Below are 18,212 nucleotides of genomic sequence, written 5' to 3'. Positions count from 1 at the left end.
GAACTGACATAGATATTAGAACTATCAGACAAGAACATTAAAAGAGTATTAAACTGTATTACATATGTTTGAAAAATTAGAGACATGGAAGATATAAAAAAAGAGCGAACTCAACAGATTAAAACTACAGTGTCTGAGGTTAAAAATACACTCAGTGGAATTAATGGCAAACCAAACATCACAGAAGAAAAGGTTGGTAAACTTGAAGGCATAACAGTGAAGTCTCTCCAAAATGAAAAACAGAGAGAAAAAATGAATTTTTAAAAATGAACAAAGCGTCAGTGAACTCAAGCAACCTAATGTATGTGAGACTGAGTCCCCAAAAAAGAAGAGAAAGGAAGGCAAGGACCATAGGAAAAAATATTTGAAGAAATCATGGCTGAAATGCTTCCAAATTTAATGAAAAATATAAGCCCACAGATCCAAGCAGCTCAACGCACCTGAACACAACACATCGGAAGAAAACGATCCCAAGACACATTCTAGTCGTGTTATTTCAAAATCAGTTTCAAAGAAAAAAACTGTAAAAGTAGCCAGAGCTTATAAAAAGTCACATTGCATACATCGAAAAAAAGAAAGAGAAAGATGATAGCAGATTTCTCCTCAGATATAACCGAAGCAAGAAGAGTCAGTTATATCTTTAAAGTCCGGAAAAAAAAAACTTCAGCCTAGAACTCTAGACCCTATGAACTGGTTTTCTATTGCTGCATAACTAATTATCACAAACTTGGAGGCTTATAACAAAAAATTTATTACCTTACAGTGTTCATGAAGCAAGCTGGTTATATTTACATCAGACAAATTATATTTAAGAGCAAAGAATATTACCAGGAGCAAGGAGGCAGAAAGTCAGTAAGGATGTAGGAGACTGAACACAATCAATCAACTCGACCTAATTGATATTTATAAATGACTTTGTAACAGCAGAACACACATTTTTTTCATGTGCACACAAAACATTTACCAAGATTCTGGCCCATTAAACAATAAATTGAAAATTCAAGTCATACAAAGTATATTCTTTATCCACAACAGAATGTAATTAGAAATAAATAACAGAAAGATCTCTGGAACATCTTCAAATGTTTGGAGACTAAATGACACATTTTTAAAAAGTACTTAGCTCAAAGAAAACATCACAAGGGAGACAAAATATATTTTGAAGCAAATTAAAATGAAACGCAACATCGAAAAATTTGTTAGGTGCCATTAAAGCAGTATGTGAAAGGAAATTTGTAGCACTAAACAGCTCTACTATAAAAGAGGAAAGTTCTCAAATCAATGACCCCACCTTCTACCTTAAGAAACTAGATAAAGAAGAGCAAATTAAACCTGAAGTAAGTAGAAGAAAGAAAATCAGAAAGACCAGAAATCAGTGAGAAAACAGAAAAACAATTGAGAAAAATCAATGAAACCCAAAGTTGATTCTTAAAGAACATTAATGAAATTGATAAATCTGAGCCAGGCTGATCAGGGAAAAAAAGCCATACACAGATTACCAGCATCAGGAATCTACAATATTATTATAGATCCTACAGATAATAAAATGATAGTAAAGGAGCTATTATAATCAACTTTATGCCAATAACTTTGGCAACTTCAATAAAATGGAAAAATCCCTTGAAAAACAAATTACCAAAACTCACTCAAGAAGTAGTAAATACGTGGAATAGTCTTTTATTTATTTAAAAAAATGAATTTATAGTTTAAAAACTTCCTACAAAGAAAACTCACTGGTAAATGCTACCAAACATTTAAAGATGAAATAATGCCAACTTACACAAACTCAAAAAATTGAAGAGGAGAAAGCACTTCCCAGTTCATTCTCAGAGGCCAGCATTACCCTGATGCCACAGCCTGACAGGTATCACAAGAGAATAAGCTTAAGACCAAAATCCCTCATGAACATAGATGCAAAAATTCCAAACATAATTTTATCAAGCAAATCCAAAAATATATAAAAATTACATACATGGTGGCATTTATCCTAGAAACGTAAGATTGATTTAACATTCAAAAATCAATCGATATAATTCACCATATTAATAAATTAAAACTAGAAAAACCATATGATTATCTCAAAAAACCATATGATTATCTCAAAACTAAATCAACTTGACTAAATCCAACATCCATTCCTCATAAAATCTCTCAGCAAACTAGGGATTGAGGGAACTTCCCCAGCCTCATAAAGGGCGTCTACAAAAAGTCTACAGTCAACATCATACTTGATTTAAAAAGAAAGACTATTGCCTTTCCCCCTAAGATCAGGAACAAGGCATGGGTGTCCATACTCATTACTTCTAGTTAGTATTTTATTGGAGGGTACTTTGAAAAAGAGTAATATTGGAGACATTAAAAAGCTACGGTAATCCAGACAGCGTTGTACTGGTGTCACAAAAGACAGAGATCAATGGAACAGAATAGAGTTGAGAAAAAAGACCACACATATGTGGACAACTAAGTTTTGTCAAAGGGTCAAAGGCAGCGCCATAGAGAGAGGACAGTCCTATCTGCAGATGGTGCTGGAAGAGTTGGATGTCCATCGCAAAAACATGGACCTCAATTCACATCTTGAAGTTCAGTTCGAAGTGGGTCAGAGATTTAAATAAAAGGTAAAGCGACAAAACTTCTGGATGAAAAGACAGAGGAGAAAATCTTTGTAGCCATAGGTTAGGGAGTGAGATATTACAAACTTTATTTTCTTGATTGTGGTGATGGTTTCACAGTGTGTAGGACACCAAAATCACAACTCAGGAAGGGAGCCCCCTAGGGAGAAGGATGAGCGGGTTCATGGTGCTTCTAAACTTAGCTCTTTGGGGGCCCCAGCTGGTCTTCTCCCCATTTCCCACCTCCACCCCCAGATCCCTGCCCAGGTGACTGGAGCTCAAGCCCCCCAGAAAGCAATCACCCCATGTCTCCCTGCCACATACAAAAGAAGCCCCCACCACTCCTGCACATTCACAGAATAGCTAATGCTGGTGGGAAAGATGCTCAGGGCAAAGGCCTGGGCTGCTCCACGCTGCCTGATCACATGCATTCAGAGGCTTATTCCAACAATAATAGTGATAATAATGGCAATAACAATGATTATTACAGTACAATTATTTTATTAGTGGCAGTTAAGATTTATCGATCACTTAATCTGAACCAAGCCCTTCTGTAGGCATTTTATGACTGTCTCATTTGATGCTCATTACAAATCTCGGTGTGGGGTGCTCTTATTATCCCCATGGAATAGATGGGGAAAATGAGCCCTGAAGAGGTTAGACAGCCTTCCCAAGGCCACATAGCTACCATGAGCTCATGTGGGAAACTGCACCCAGACAACTGACCAGAGGTCACACTATAGTCATCCATCTCTGGCCAGATACAGAGCAAGGGTGAGCACAGGGCAGCTTCAAAAGTCTACCCAGGGTTGCCAACATCAGCAGTCGGGGGTGGAACGGCCATAGCAACTACAGAAGGCAAATGACCTATTCCATATCCACTGGGCACTAGAACAGTGTTATATGGGGCTACAGTGTGGGCTTTGTGTTTGTCCTATAACTTCTACTCCCCTCGCTGAAATTCAGGGCTTTACCCATCCTGAGGAGGGATTTCCCAGGATCCAGAACTTTCACACTAAAACTGGGACAGTCACAGAAAAACCTGGATGGCTGGTCACCGTAAATTGGCCACCTCGTCCTGGACATAGCTGCAAGGCCAGACACAGTGGTGGCCACGCTAAGTCTGACATGGTCCCCATTCCCACATGGTCACCAAAAGGGTGACATGGAGCCTCGGTTCGGCACACCCCAGCATGGGTTATTTAATGTCAGCTCCCTCAGAGCGTTAACTGAAGTCCTCTGAACCTTTCCTGCAAAGGCATGGGAGTTAGATTCCAGGCAGGTCATTCGCAGCAATTTATAATTAATTTATGCTGCCTGAAACGTCCCACTGGGTCTGTCTCATTCCTCGCCCTGTTAATGAAAGGACTGATTTTAAGGACACCTTTGATCAGTAAAAGCGTGATTAAGACTACCTCCCTATTCCTCTCCCCACAGAATGACCAGAGTCTTCCCGCCGCAGAACACCTTCGGTTCTCCCAACAAATGCACTGGCAGCAATCTTGTGTTTAATTAGTCTCCATCTTCAGATGAAATCACTGTGTCCCTGCTCTGGATTTCATTCATAAGATCACTTACTTTGCATATGGCAGGCTTTGTATTGACTCACTCATTTATCTCGGGGCCATATGGTGCCCACAGAGCAAAGCAACGATGCATTAGGCAGAAACCCAGCAGGAGCAGAGGAGAATCCAGCACGGTCCGCCAGCTGACATTTAATTGACCGTCTACTATGTGCCACCAGCCAGGCCCAGAGACTGGGGTATTCAGAGATGAGCAAGAGACACAGACACTAGCTCAAGGCAGTTTCTCCACCTTAGCTCTACTGACTCTCAGGGCTGGAAAATCCTTCGTTGTGGGGCTGGCCTGTGCATGGTAGGGTGTATAGCAGTATCTCTGACCTCTACCCACCAGAAGCTCGTAGAACTGTCCCCCACCCTCATTGTGACAACCCCACAGATCTTGAGACATTGCCAAATGTCCCTAGGGGACAGAGTTGTCCCCAGGTTGAAAACCTTAAGGTGCTTAAATCTAGAATCGCAACAAGACAACAACACAAATTTTTATGAGGAAGGACATCATGGGAGGAGTACAGTGGTTATAAACGCCAGTGCCCTTGGGGACCAGCCATGAGAAGGCCAGGAAGGCAGAGGGGACGTGTCTAACTGGAGAGAACAACCCTTCTCAGCTTTAGCCCAGTGTCACCAGATACGCTGACATTTCTAGTGAATTCTGAAATCTGGGCTTCTATGTGAAATTTCTCAATCTCTTAATGTTCTCAACAAAAACAATGTAAACCCCAAAAATAAGTAAATAAAAAAAATTAAAGGCCTTATTCAGCCAGATGCCCCTTCTGCATAGAAAGCTGGTCAGCATCTGAGTCCTGGTACTATCTCTGGCTGACTTCCACCTCTGGGCATTGGGGTCTGTTTCTAGGCACTGGGGAGTAGTCCACAGATTGAGCTTAAATCGGGGTCCTTGACCCTGCATGACCATTCAAATCCCCTGGAGATATTTAAAAGCCCCTCAATGCGCTGACCTCACACCAGCCCAATTAAACTAGAATCAGGGAGTGGGGTACAGGTGTCCATGTTTGTGAAAATCTCCCCAGGTGATTCTAACATTCATTGGTATAGAAGAAAACCAACACGTGCGAAGGCCCACCTCCAGTCAGTGTGTTGGTTAAGGTCTGGGACTCCAGACTCAGACCACCTGGGCTCAAATCCTCCACCATGAGCAACTCTCAGGTCTGAGAGGAATTTAATCCAGGCCTCAGGGTGTCTATCTGTTAAATGGAGATCATAACACTACCTACTTGATCCCTCTGGTGTAAAGAATCAGAACCTCTGGAGGTGGGGCCCCAGCATTACTGTTTTTTATTTTTCCAGATGTTTCTAAACAGCAACCAGGGTTTCTATAGAGAAGCAGTAATTAGGTTCCTGCCAGCTCTAACACTGTGAATTTCCCTTTGCATGAAGAGGAAATGAGTCCTAGACACCCGCTAAGTCTGGAACTGAGATGCCCCATTGGGGTCCCTCAAGAAGGACTGGAGACAGAGCCAGATGCTGGCTGTTCATAGCGTAACCTCCTACACACACAATCACGTGCTGCCAGGAATAAGAAGTACCTGGAATATCATTCTAAAAGGCTTGTGAGGGCTACCTCTGCTCCCAGGAAGGATCTTTCACCAAAAACCTCAGAGAGCCCTGACATCCAAGTACTGAGTGTCCCAGAGCATCTGATCTGGTGTCATGCCAGTAATATTTCCATTATTCACCTGAACTTCTGTAACAAGGTGGCTAACTATGCGCCTTCCATTTGGGACACACACATTTATCATTCGATTAGGAAAGATTACCTATATTTAGATAAAACACATATCCCTTAACAGGGATGGACAGTTATAAATAACTTGGGAAACTCTAGCCGACGCCCAAAACATCATGATTTAGGTTGAAAGAAAAAGCCTTTCTGATCGCTGTCCTTTTGTGTTCCCCAGCACATTTTTCATGTTTACTTGCTGTCAGCCTAGATAAGTGATCACCCTGGCTGCATCCCATTTCCTCCCAAGCTAAGGTGGGAGAAAGAATTGTCACAAATCAAATGGGCAGGATCAAGTCCCCAGGGAGGAGAGGCTGGGGTCTGGGACCTTTGCCCTGCAATCAGTTAATCAAGCCACATCCAATTTATGTAGGACAGCGATTCGGGGAGCCACAGAAATGGCTTCAGGTCAGACCTCTACTCAAGCTATGGGTCTTGAAGCCAAGGAAGCCAAGCCGTTTCTTCCACCCTGACCCTTCTGTAGGGTTTCTTCCTTCCTTGGTCATTGGAGCAGCTCAGGTGGATTCTGAAGCAAAAGGAAAAAACAACCAACTACAATAACTGGAAATTTTTGAGCAAAAGAAGAAACAAAGTAGTATTGGATTAGAACTAAGAATAGAATAAGTATCCATGAGTCCAGAAGATACTTCCACTTTAAGGAAGATGAACGAGACATACTTTCCCCTATTTTTTCCACTATGTACGACTAAAACCCCTAAACATTATATATAGAACACACAGAAGTAGACTGAAGGGAAGAGGTAGACCAGCTAGGGACCTTGGAGTCCAAGAAATGACACTGTGAGTTCCCTAAGTTTTCTTTTTGCTTCATATATTCTCTACATGGAGTAGAAGAAGCCAACAACACAGAAGCGCCAAGACACATAGACAAAATTTTTAAAAATCCCCAACAAAAGCTTGCTCTTTCTACCCAAAGGGCCAGAAACAAACATTTTTAGCCAATAACCACTCTACTCCAGCCAAACACCATGGTAAAAACTTGTGGCTCCACCTCTACCCATGCCAGCAAAGGCCAAGTGGGGGGCCTAGATTTCCACCCTCTCGAGACTATAACAAGATGCCCCAGCACCTCCACCCAGATGGTATCAGAGAAGATCAAGGAGGGAGCCAGGGCTTTTATCCTGTCCATGCACAGCAGTAGTGAGCCCCACGCCCACCCCTGCAGGGTGACACCCACATGGGGAGCCAGAACTCCTAACCAGCAGCAACAAGGAGTACACCCCCCCGACCCCCCACACCTCAGATGTCAACAAGTGCCAAGTAGGAAATCTGGACTTCTACCTCCACCTGGCAGGAAGAAGGCAGCACTACAGCTTCCTCTCCTGAAGTGGTAGCAGAGAAACCCAGCTAAAACGAGAAGATTAAGTAAACTACAAAGTCTCGTAACCTAATACAAAAATTCCTGGGTTTCAGCCAAAAATACTCATCACATGAAGACCCACAAAGAGCTAAAACTAAATTTTAAAAAAATCAATAAATGGCAACATGAAGAGGACAGGAACATTAGAATTATGTGACAAAGATTTAAATGCAGTGATGATAAAAATGCTTCAACAAGCAATTACAAATGCATCTGAAGCAAATGAAAAGACAGAAAATCTCAGCAAAGAAACAGAATATATAAAGAGTCAGAAAGTTTGTAAATGGAAAACACAATAACTGAAATAAAAGCTCATTGGTTGGGCTCAATAGCCAAGAGGGAAAAAGAAGAAAGAATCAGGGAACTGGATGACAGAGCAATATAAATTACCCAACCTGAACTAAAGAAGAAAATACACTTTTAAGAAAAAAGGGGAACAGAGCCTCGGGGACCTACAGTACTACAATAAAGATCTAACATTCATGTCATCGGTGTCCTACAGGAGAAGAGAGATTGGGTGAGGCTGAAAAGGCACTCAAAGAAATAATGGCTGAAAACTTCCCAAATTCAGCAATTGGTGTAAACCTACCAACCTGAGATGATGAGTCAATCCCAAATAGAATAAACCCAAAGAAATCCACGTGAAGACACATCATAATTAAAACTCCAAAACATAAAGACAAAGAAAAAAATCTTAAAAGCAGCCAAAGAATTTCCCTTTAGGGAAAAATAATTAGAATGATAGTGGATTTCTTACCAGACACCACGGAGGCCAGCAGGAGGTGGCACAATATTTTCCAGGTGGTGAAAGAAAGAACTATTAACCTAGAAGCCCACACCCAGGAAAAATATCCTATAGGAACGGAGAGGGGGAATAAATTCTCATATTAAAAAAAACTAAGAGAATTTGTTTCCAGCAGGTCCACTCTAAATGAATGGCTAAAGGAGGCTCTCTAAACAGAAAACAACAAAAAAAAAAACCTTATAACATCAAGAAGGAAGGAAGAACATGATAAGAAAAAATATGTGAAAGATCCCATAGAAGAGGGAGCAACAACTCCCAGTTCATTTTATGAAGCTATTATCACTCTGCTACCAATACAAAAAGAGAAAACCACAGACCAATATACCTCCTTAATGTGGACACAAAAATCCTTAACAAAATAAAATTCAGCAATATTTAACAAGAATTATCCTCCAAGACCAACTGAGGTTTATTCCATGGATGCAAGGCTGACTCAATATTGAAAAATCAATCAATATAATCCATCATATTAACAAGCTAATTAAGAACAACCACATGTTCATCTCAATTGATGCAAAAAAATCACTTCACAAAATTCAAAACACGTTTCTGTTAAAAACTCTCAGCAAACAGGAACAGAGAGAAATTTCTCAATGCGATTAAGAGCATCTACAAAAACTGACAGCCAATATTCTACTTCACAGTGCAGGACTATGCTTTCTCTCTAAAACTGGAAACAAGGCAAGAATATTTACTCTTATTTAACATAGTGCAAAATGGTCTAGCCAGAGCAATAAAGCCAGAAAAAGAAACAAAAGTCATACAGATAAAAAAGGAAGAAATAAAACAGTCTTTCCTTGCAAATGACATGACTATTTACATAGAAAAATTAAAGGAATCTACAGAAACTCCTAGATATAGTAAGTGATTTTTGCAAGGTTATAGAATATGGATAAACATACAAAAATTTATTGTATTTCTATATACTAGCAATAAACATGTAGACAATGAAATTAAAAAATACAGTAGCATTTCAAACTGCCCCCCCAAGTTGAAATAAGTATAAATCTAACAAAATATTGACAAGACTTGCATGTTGAAAACTACAAAGTGTTGATTAAAGAAATTAAAGAATTTATAAATAAAGAGAGATGTTCTGTGTTCATAGACTGGAAGACTCAATACAATAAAGATGTCAATTCTCCCGAAATTGATACACAGGTTTAATGCAATTACTTTCCAGATTCCAGCAAGAATTTTTGTAGATATAGACAAGGTTATTCTAAAGTTTATATGGAAGAGCAAAGGAACTACAAGAACAAAAACAATGTGGAAAAAGAAGAATAAAGCTACTGCAATCAAGACTGTGTGGCATTGGTGGAGGGATAGACACAAAATTTATAAACAAAATAGAAAACTCAGAGATACACCAACACAAATATGTCCAACTGACTTTTGACAAAGGTACAAAAGGATTTTGGTGAAGGGAAGTTAGCCTTCTAAACAATGCTAGAGCAATTATACATCTGTAGGCAGAAAAGAAAAAGAGGGGACCTCTAGTTAAGTCTCATACCTTATATAAAAATTAACTCAAAATGGATTATGGACTTAAGTGTAAAACATAAAACTGTAAAACTTTTAGAATAAAATAGGAAAAAACTTGAGTCTCTAAGACTAGACAAACCATTCTTAGATTTGATACCAAAAACATGATCAAGAAAAGAAAAAACTGACAAATTTGAGTTCATCAAAATTTAAAACCTTTGTTCCATAAAAGACCTGGTAAGAAGATAAAAGAACAAGCTATATAGAGAAAATATTTGTAGAATACATACCTAACAAATGACTAATATCTAGAATATGTAAAGAACCAAGGGTAAAAAAGACAATCTAATTTTTAGGTGGACAAAAGGCATAAACAGACATTTCATCAAAGAGAATATTCAATGGCAAACAAGCACATAAAAAGATGTTCAACATCATTAGTTAAAATGGAATTAAAGCCACAATGAGACATGACTACAAATCTATCAAATGACTAAAATGAAAAATAATAACAACATCAAATGCTGACAAGGATACAGAGGTACGGGGTCACTTACACATTGCTTGTGGGAATATAATGGTAGAGTCACTCTGGAAAACACTTTTGCAGTTTCTTTAAAAACTAAACATGCAACTACCATATGACCCAACCATTGCACTCCTGGGCATTTATCCCAGAGAAATGAAGACTTATGTCAACACTTACACCTGTACATGAATGTTTATAGCAGCTTTCTTCATAATAGCCAAAAGTAGAAACAACCCAGATGTCCTTTGATGGATGTATGGTTAAACAAACTATGGTACATAGTATGGAATACTACTTAATAATAAAATGGAACAAACTGTTAATATAAACAACATGAATGAATCTTCAGAGAATTACTCCGAGTGGAGAAAAAGGGAAAGCCAATTCTAAAAGGTTACATACTATAATAGTTCCATTTATATAATATTCTTCAAATGACAAAAATATAAAAATGTAGAACAGAGTAGTGGTTGCTTGGGGTCCAGGAGGGGATGGAGGTAGGAGGGAAATGAATGTAACTATAAAAGGGCAACAATGAGGGATCCTTATGGTGATGGAAATATTTTGTGTCTTGCTCATATGACTGTTAATATTCTCGTGGTGACATTGTACTATAGTTTTGTAAGATGTTACCATTGGGGGAAACCATATAAAGCATATAAGAGATCACTCTGTATTAATTCTTAAAACTGCATGTGAATCTACATTCATCTCAAAATTCAGTTTTTAATTTTAGGAAAATTACAGGAGGTCTTTGAACTTTCCAAACAGGCTTGGAAAATAGAAATCTTTGTTTGATGCTGTCCTTGTGCAGACAACAGATGAAAATCGAGGTTGGCTGTATTAAGAGCTATCAATACTGTCATCCCAATGCATGATGAAGATAAATGCAATTTCTGCACAATATGCTTCAAAATATTGGAATAGATTTTGATAGTTCTGGAATGAATGAGAACATTTGACAGAGGAATTGCTTTAGTTTTTAAATTTTCCTCCAAGGCACAAAACAGCTTAACAATTTCCAGGGCATATTGCTTTACCAAGGTTTTCTATCCAACAATGCAGCAAGCAGGATGACTCAAGGCAATTCTCTTGTGTTAGGGAAAATCCAATTTTGGTTAAGTTCCAACTTTTTTCAATTGAGCCTTTTACTCAGACAATAGAGGCCATGTAATGTACTTTCAGGACATAAGGGGCCACTTCAGCTCTGTTGGCTCAATACTTCAGGTAGGAATCTTGCCACAGGATGCATTCTGACTTTTGTGCTACATCATGTTGAATGATACAAGTGAAATATAAGGAATATAAACTTTGTTGCACACTCTTTTGTATGATTTCCTGGCTGGTATTAAGGTAGAAATATACAGATATTCATAATCACAGTGACACCTCACATTCTCAATTTAAATCAAAGAAAACTATTTTGGATATTATAACATGAATGATGACAATTATAAAATACCAAATGTACATTGCTTTACATGCTACCTTTTACTTATTCAGTATGAGAGACTATTTTAATAAAAATATAATTTGTATAGAAAGACATCCCATGTTCATGGACCAGACTTATTACTGTTAAGATGGTAATATTCTTCAAAGTTATCTACAGATTTATCACAATGTGTATCAAAATCCCAGCTGTTTTCTTTGCAGAAATTGACAAGCATATCCTAAAATTCATAAAGAAATTCACGGTACCCTCAAGATCCAAAATAATCTTGAAAAACAAAAACAATGTTGGAGGAGTCAGACTTCTTGATTTCAAAAACTTACTACAAATCTACACTAATCAAGACAGTGTGATCCTGACCTAAGGATAGACATTTAGATCAATGGAATAGAATTGAGAGTTGAGAAATAAATTCTTCTGTTTATGGTCAGTTGATTTTTGACAAGGGTGCCAAGACCATTAATGGGGGAAAATATGGTGCTGGGACAACTGCATATCCACAGACAAAAGAATGGAATTGGACTCCTACCTCAAATCATATCCAAAAACTAACTTAAAATGGATCAAACCTAAATGTGAAAGCTAAAACTAAACTCTTAGATGAAACTATAGGCATAAGTCTTCATCATCTTGGACCAGGCAATAGTTTCTTGAGTAAGACACCAAAAGCACAAGCAACAAAAGGAAAAAAAGACAAATTAGACTACATCAAAGTCAAAAATATGTGCTTCAAAATGTAACATCAAGAAAATGAAAAGACAATCCACAGAAAGCAAGAAAATATTTGCAAATCATATAGCTGTTAAGGGACTTGTATCTAGAATATATAAAGAGCTTATACAACTCAATAATAAAATGACAGTTGACCTAACTATAACCTGGACAAAGGATCAAAATAGACATTTCTCCAAAGATATACAAATGGCCAATAAGCACATTAAAAGATGCTCAACATCATTAGCCCTCAAGGAAATGCAAATCAAAACCACAATGAGATATCACTTCACAACCACTTCTGAGCAATTCCACTCCTAGTTATATATTCAAGAGAAATTAAAAACATATATCTACACAAAAACTTGTATATGAGTATAGCAGCATTATTCATAATAGCCAAAAAATGGCAACAACCCAAATATCCATCAGTTGATAAATGGATGAATAAAATGTGGTATATCCAGACAGTGGAATACAATTGGCAATAAAAAGAAATGAAGTATTGATACAAGCTGCAAATGGATGAAACTTGACTTGAAAACATGCTAAGTGAATCTAAAAAAAAAAAAACATAAATACAAAACAGAAACAGACTCATAGACATAGAATACAAACTTGTGGTTGCCAAGGGGGTGGGGGGTGGGAAGGGACAGACTGGGAGTTCAAAATGTAGAATAGATAAACAAGATTATACTGTATAGCACAGTGAAATATATACAAGATCTTATGGTAGCTCACAGAGAAAAAAAAATGTGACAATGAATATATATATGTTCATGGATGACAGAAAAATTGTGCTCTACACTGGAATTTGACACAACATTGTAAAATGACTATAACTCAATAAAAAAAAGTTAAAAAAAAAAAGAAAAGAAAAGAAAACATGCTAAGTGAAAGAAGTTTGTCACAAGAGACCACATATTGTATGATTCCATTAACATGAAATGTCCAGAATAAGCAAATCTATGGACACAGAAAGTAGATCAGTGGTTGCCTAAAGTCAGGGGGATTAGGAGCAAATGGTGAGTGGCTGCTAATGGTTATGGGGTCTCTTTGTGCAGTGACAAAAATATTCTAACATTGATTGTGGCTATGGTTGTCTCAACTTTCTTAGGTTTTGACACCAGCTGCTTCTGCCCTGGATGGGGAGCTGATTCTATGTCTGCCCTGACTCCAACAACTCTGGATGCTAAATAATAATAATAATAATAATAATAATAATAATAATAATAATAGTAATAAATTGAGTTGTATACTTTAAGTGGGTAAATTGTGTAGTGTATGTCAATAAAGCTGCTATAGCTACTATAGATAAAATAGATAAATGAGTTTATACTGTACAGCACAGGGAATTATATTCAATATCTCATAGTAACCTATAATGAAAAAGAATATGAAAACAAATATATTGATGCATATGTATGACTGAGCTATTATCCTGTACACCAGAAATTGACACATTGTAAACAGACTATACTTCAATTAAAAATATATATATGTATAATTTGTGCAAAATCCATGCATCCACCACCTGAACTAATAAAAATATCAATGGGGAAGAATAGACAAATCTTCCATGCAAAGGGATTCCAAATAATTTATGTAAATGCCTTACCCTCAAGGAGCTGGAACATAAGTCCCCATTTCTTAAGCATGGGCTGCACATAGCAACTTTCATCCAAAGAGCACGGTAAGAAAAGGAGGAGGAAAAAAGTCACTTTGCACGAAAGAAACCTGAGAAACACTACTTATGCCAGTTGATCAAGGTTAACACCAACGGTGCTGTCATGCGGATAGTACATACCCTTGATGTGATCAGAATGGCAGTTTACCTCCGTGGTCCTCCTCCCAAAACGAAGGGAGGTGAGAGGGGGACACAAATCCCAACTGAGGGACATTCTACAAAATACCTGACCAAAACTCCTCAAAACTGTCAAAGTCATCAGAAATAAGCAAAGCCTGAGAAACTATCACAGCCAAGAGAAGCTTAAGGAGACATAGTTACTAATATAACTAATATGGGATTCTGGATCAGAAAAAGGACACTTGTTTAAAAAAAAAAACTAAGGAACTCTGAATGAAGTATGGACTTCAGTTAATAATAATGTGTCAATAACTGTTCATGCCTCGTGACCAATGTACCATGCTAATGTAAGGGGTTAATATAGGGGAAACTGTGTCTTGGTGTATGGAATCTCTGTACTCTTTGCAATTTTGCTATAAATCTTAAACATTTCTAAAATAAAAAGGTCTTTTTCATTTTTTTTTTTTAAAGGAAAGGCGGAGAGCTCTCCTCTTCAGGCTTGCAGAAGTCAAAGCTTCAGCTTTCTTTGGTTGTCTCATATCCTGGTTTATTTGACAGCAGCTGCTGCTGCTCTGGTTGGGAAACTGATCCTGTGTCTGTTATGGCCCCACAGATTGGCCTCTAGTCCGTCTCCTTAAGAACTCGTGACAACATTGCCAAGGCAACTGGTGATGGGAGAAGCTAAAGACATCAATGAAACTGACCCTTCAGAACGGACAGGCTAGGCTGTAATGGTAGATTTGGGGGGTTTTTGTTTGGTTTAATTGAAGTATATTCAGTTTACAATGTTGCATCAATTTCTCGTGTACAGCATAATGTTTCAGTCACACATATACGTTCATATATTCCTTTTCATATTCTTTTTCATTACCGGTTACTGCAAGATATAGAAGATAGTTCCCTGTACTGGTAGTTTTTACCCTCTTTTCTGACCATCAGAGCCCTCAAAGAACCAGCCAGGGACAGAAAGAAGCTGGACAACACTGAGAAGGGTGAAAATGTCACGAGTGATGGATGGCCAGCATCATCCAACACATGAGGCACAGGCTGTTGCCAAAGATCTCTCTGGAACATTAATGAGATCCTGGAGGCTGCCCAGTCTGTGGGCTACAGTGTCCATGGTCCCCATCCTCTCAACAGCACAGAGACATCAACTGTGTAGCAGGATGCCACTTAGCTAACAGGGCACAGAGGAGAATCTTTCAACAATCAGTTGACCACCACCATCACAAAACTAAAGGCCAACAAGATTTTTTAAGACCTTCATTTCTTCTTAATCCTGGAGGAAGTGAGGTGAATCAGCTTTCAGGAAAGCAATCTGGCACTGTATAGCAAGAAACTTTCAAAGGTCTGCCCATGGAAACCAGTAATTTCACTTCTAGGAACCAACCTTGAGAAAATAATCCAAAAAAGAGGTCAAAACCCAGGAAATGTTCTTTACTGTTAATAACGAAAAATTGCTAACAATTTTCAATATCCATTAGAGGAATGACCAAGTAAATTATGGTACATATAATTATAGTCATATAAGTCTCATGTCATTGTTAAAAATATTTGTGAAGAGTTTTCAATGACATGCAAAAATATGGTGAAAAAGCACGATATAGAATTGAATTTAAAATATGACCTCGAAATTGGGGGGGAGGACATCTACATACAATGCTAATAATAGTTATCTCTAGGAATAGCAGGAGTATTGGTCATCGATAGCTTTTTTCTTTTTGAAAATTGCCCACATTTTTCAGCTTTTCACCAATGAACACGTATAGAATTTTAATTAATTAATTAAAACAAAAAGAGTGGCTTGTCCAAAGTTAAGTAAAGGATATTCTAGCAGACTGCTAGTTACCTCCCAGTGTCCTCCCAGAATCCCCTTCTTTTTATTTAAGAGAGCCTTAATTTTTAGGTGGACACAAGGACACTCAGGCAAAAGGCTCATTTCCCCGGCTCCCTTGCAGCTAGGAGAGTCATGTGACTGAACTGCCAAGAGATATGAGCAGAGGAATTGTAAAGGATGACTTAAGAGTCTAAGGCTTCAGCACTAAGGCTAATGAGTGTAGCCTGGGTCCTGAGCCTCGGTGAGGGGGCGTGGTTTACTGGGCAGAGTCAGCTGGTGGGGATTGGTGGCAGAGAAATAAGAAGACTAAAGGTGACATCTTCAGGAACAGGCATCCCCCAACCACAGGCCCCAGGAAGCCCTGTACCCCAGCACTTCAGGAGACATTGCAGGAAGCTCTTCTGAAGATGACATTTGGCCCTGGAGGACCTGGAAGCAGAGAGAGATGGGAGCCCGCTTGGGGCAGTGGGATCCCTGACAGGGCTCTTCCCAACCCTTCCTATTCGGGCTGTAGTGGCCTACAGGAATCTCTCACCAGTTGCTTTACAGATGACATCTCTCAGCCAGGCTCAATGCCCAGGGTCTTTCCTTCCATACTCAAAGCCCTTTGATCAGCCTGTCATTTAATAACCAAAATCCCAGGGCTGGCAGCCAGCCGGCTCTCTCCAGGATTAGAGCCCTCCTGAAACCTACAAGAATGTCTAGCATTTGGCGGGGACGGTGCTCACCAAAAATCCTGATGTGCCTTCCCAGTGCTGTGCTCCATGCAGTGCTAGCCCCAAAAGAGGGGTTGGGGGAGGCGGTTTTCCTCTGCCCAAATATATCTGGGAAATATTTCATGCTGTATCCTCATTTAGGAAATTCATACTCCATATTAACTTATTAAAGGCTCTGAAATTCCTGCAGTAAAGACGACTTTGATACTTGAAGATTTTCCCACGTTGTTTAACCAGGAACCCTTTTTTCACAGAACACCTATTAACTTCCTTTAGAACACACACAATTGGAAATACTATCCTAGATGCTCAAAAAATCTCTCACTTTGCTCTCTAATTATGCAAACGTCACATCTTTGGGGGTAACCATTGACGTTTATCATTATTGCTATTTCTGGAATTACTATTTATTGATCTTGGAGTGAATTTCCTTTTGACTGAAAAAAAAGGACATAGTTTATTGCATTGCAGGGCCAACAAGAATCTTTCTTGGAACATTTTATCATCCTTTCTGATTTCATCAGTGTGGCGTGGACACTATTATTTGCACCTGAACCATTTATCCTGTTTTAGCTGGAAGTGACTCAAAGTTCAGACAACTAGCTCATTCATCATTTACTCACCAGACATTTATTAAGCCTCTATTACATGCCAGGACTGTGCTTGGCACTTTATGCATAGTCTTTCAAGGTCTCACAACATTGAAAGGAGCTGTTATCATACCCATTTCATAGGTGTGAAACTGAGGCTAGCTAAGACTGAGTTACTTACCCAAGACCACACAGGGAAAAGAGCAGGAGCTACACGGCTTGCCTGGCCTGGGAGCCTACACCCTCTCTCCCTGTCCTATGTCACAGGGCTCTCAATTATCACCTGTCCTGCATTTTTGACACTGTATGGGTTTCAATTTGGTGTCCCTAGTTGGAATCAAATATTTCTGACCTTGGAGATAAAAAACATTAACCAGTAGCTCATGCAGAGAATAAATGTGTTTTGGGAAGGAGACATTGGGAAGGAGATGGGAGAGCAGGAAGCAGATTCCAGCCTTACAGAGGCCCTGTGATGGCTCTTCCTAAACTAAAGCAGGGGTTGGGCAGGTGAAGAACTGAGCGGAGCACCAGGTGCCTGGGGAAAGGCCAGCTGCCCCTCCCACCCGGCCCACTGCCAGATCTGATTGTTCAAGAGAAGGCAGAAATCTCTATCTTTTTCGAAATCTGTTAAGATTTTATCATTGACAACTGTAGTGGGTTGAACAGTCTCCAAGAATTCATGTCTACATGGAAACTCAGAATGTGATCTTATCTAGAAATAGGGTCTTTGCAGATGTAATGAAGGTAAGAATTGAGATGAGGTCATACTGAATTGGGGTAGCCCCCAAATCCAATGAGAACGTCCTTGTAAGAGATATACTTTTTATTGTTAACTAATCTAATACATGGCCACCTAAAAGATCAGCTGTGAATCCCTCGCCTCCAAGAAGCCTCCGGAGACTCCCCAGGTGAACTCCATCTCTTCCTCCTGCCCATTCTCATGGCACTGTATTTCTGCCTCTGCT

Source organism: Camelus bactrianus, chromosome 11 (assembly GCF_048773025.1).
Source record: "Camelus bactrianus isolate YW-2024 breed Bactrian camel chromosome 11, ASM4877302v1, whole genome shotgun sequence".
NCBI lineage: Eukaryota > Metazoa > Chordata > Mammalia > Artiodactyla > Camelidae > Camelus > Camelus bactrianus.
Note: the sequence above shows the minus strand (reverse complement) of the source record.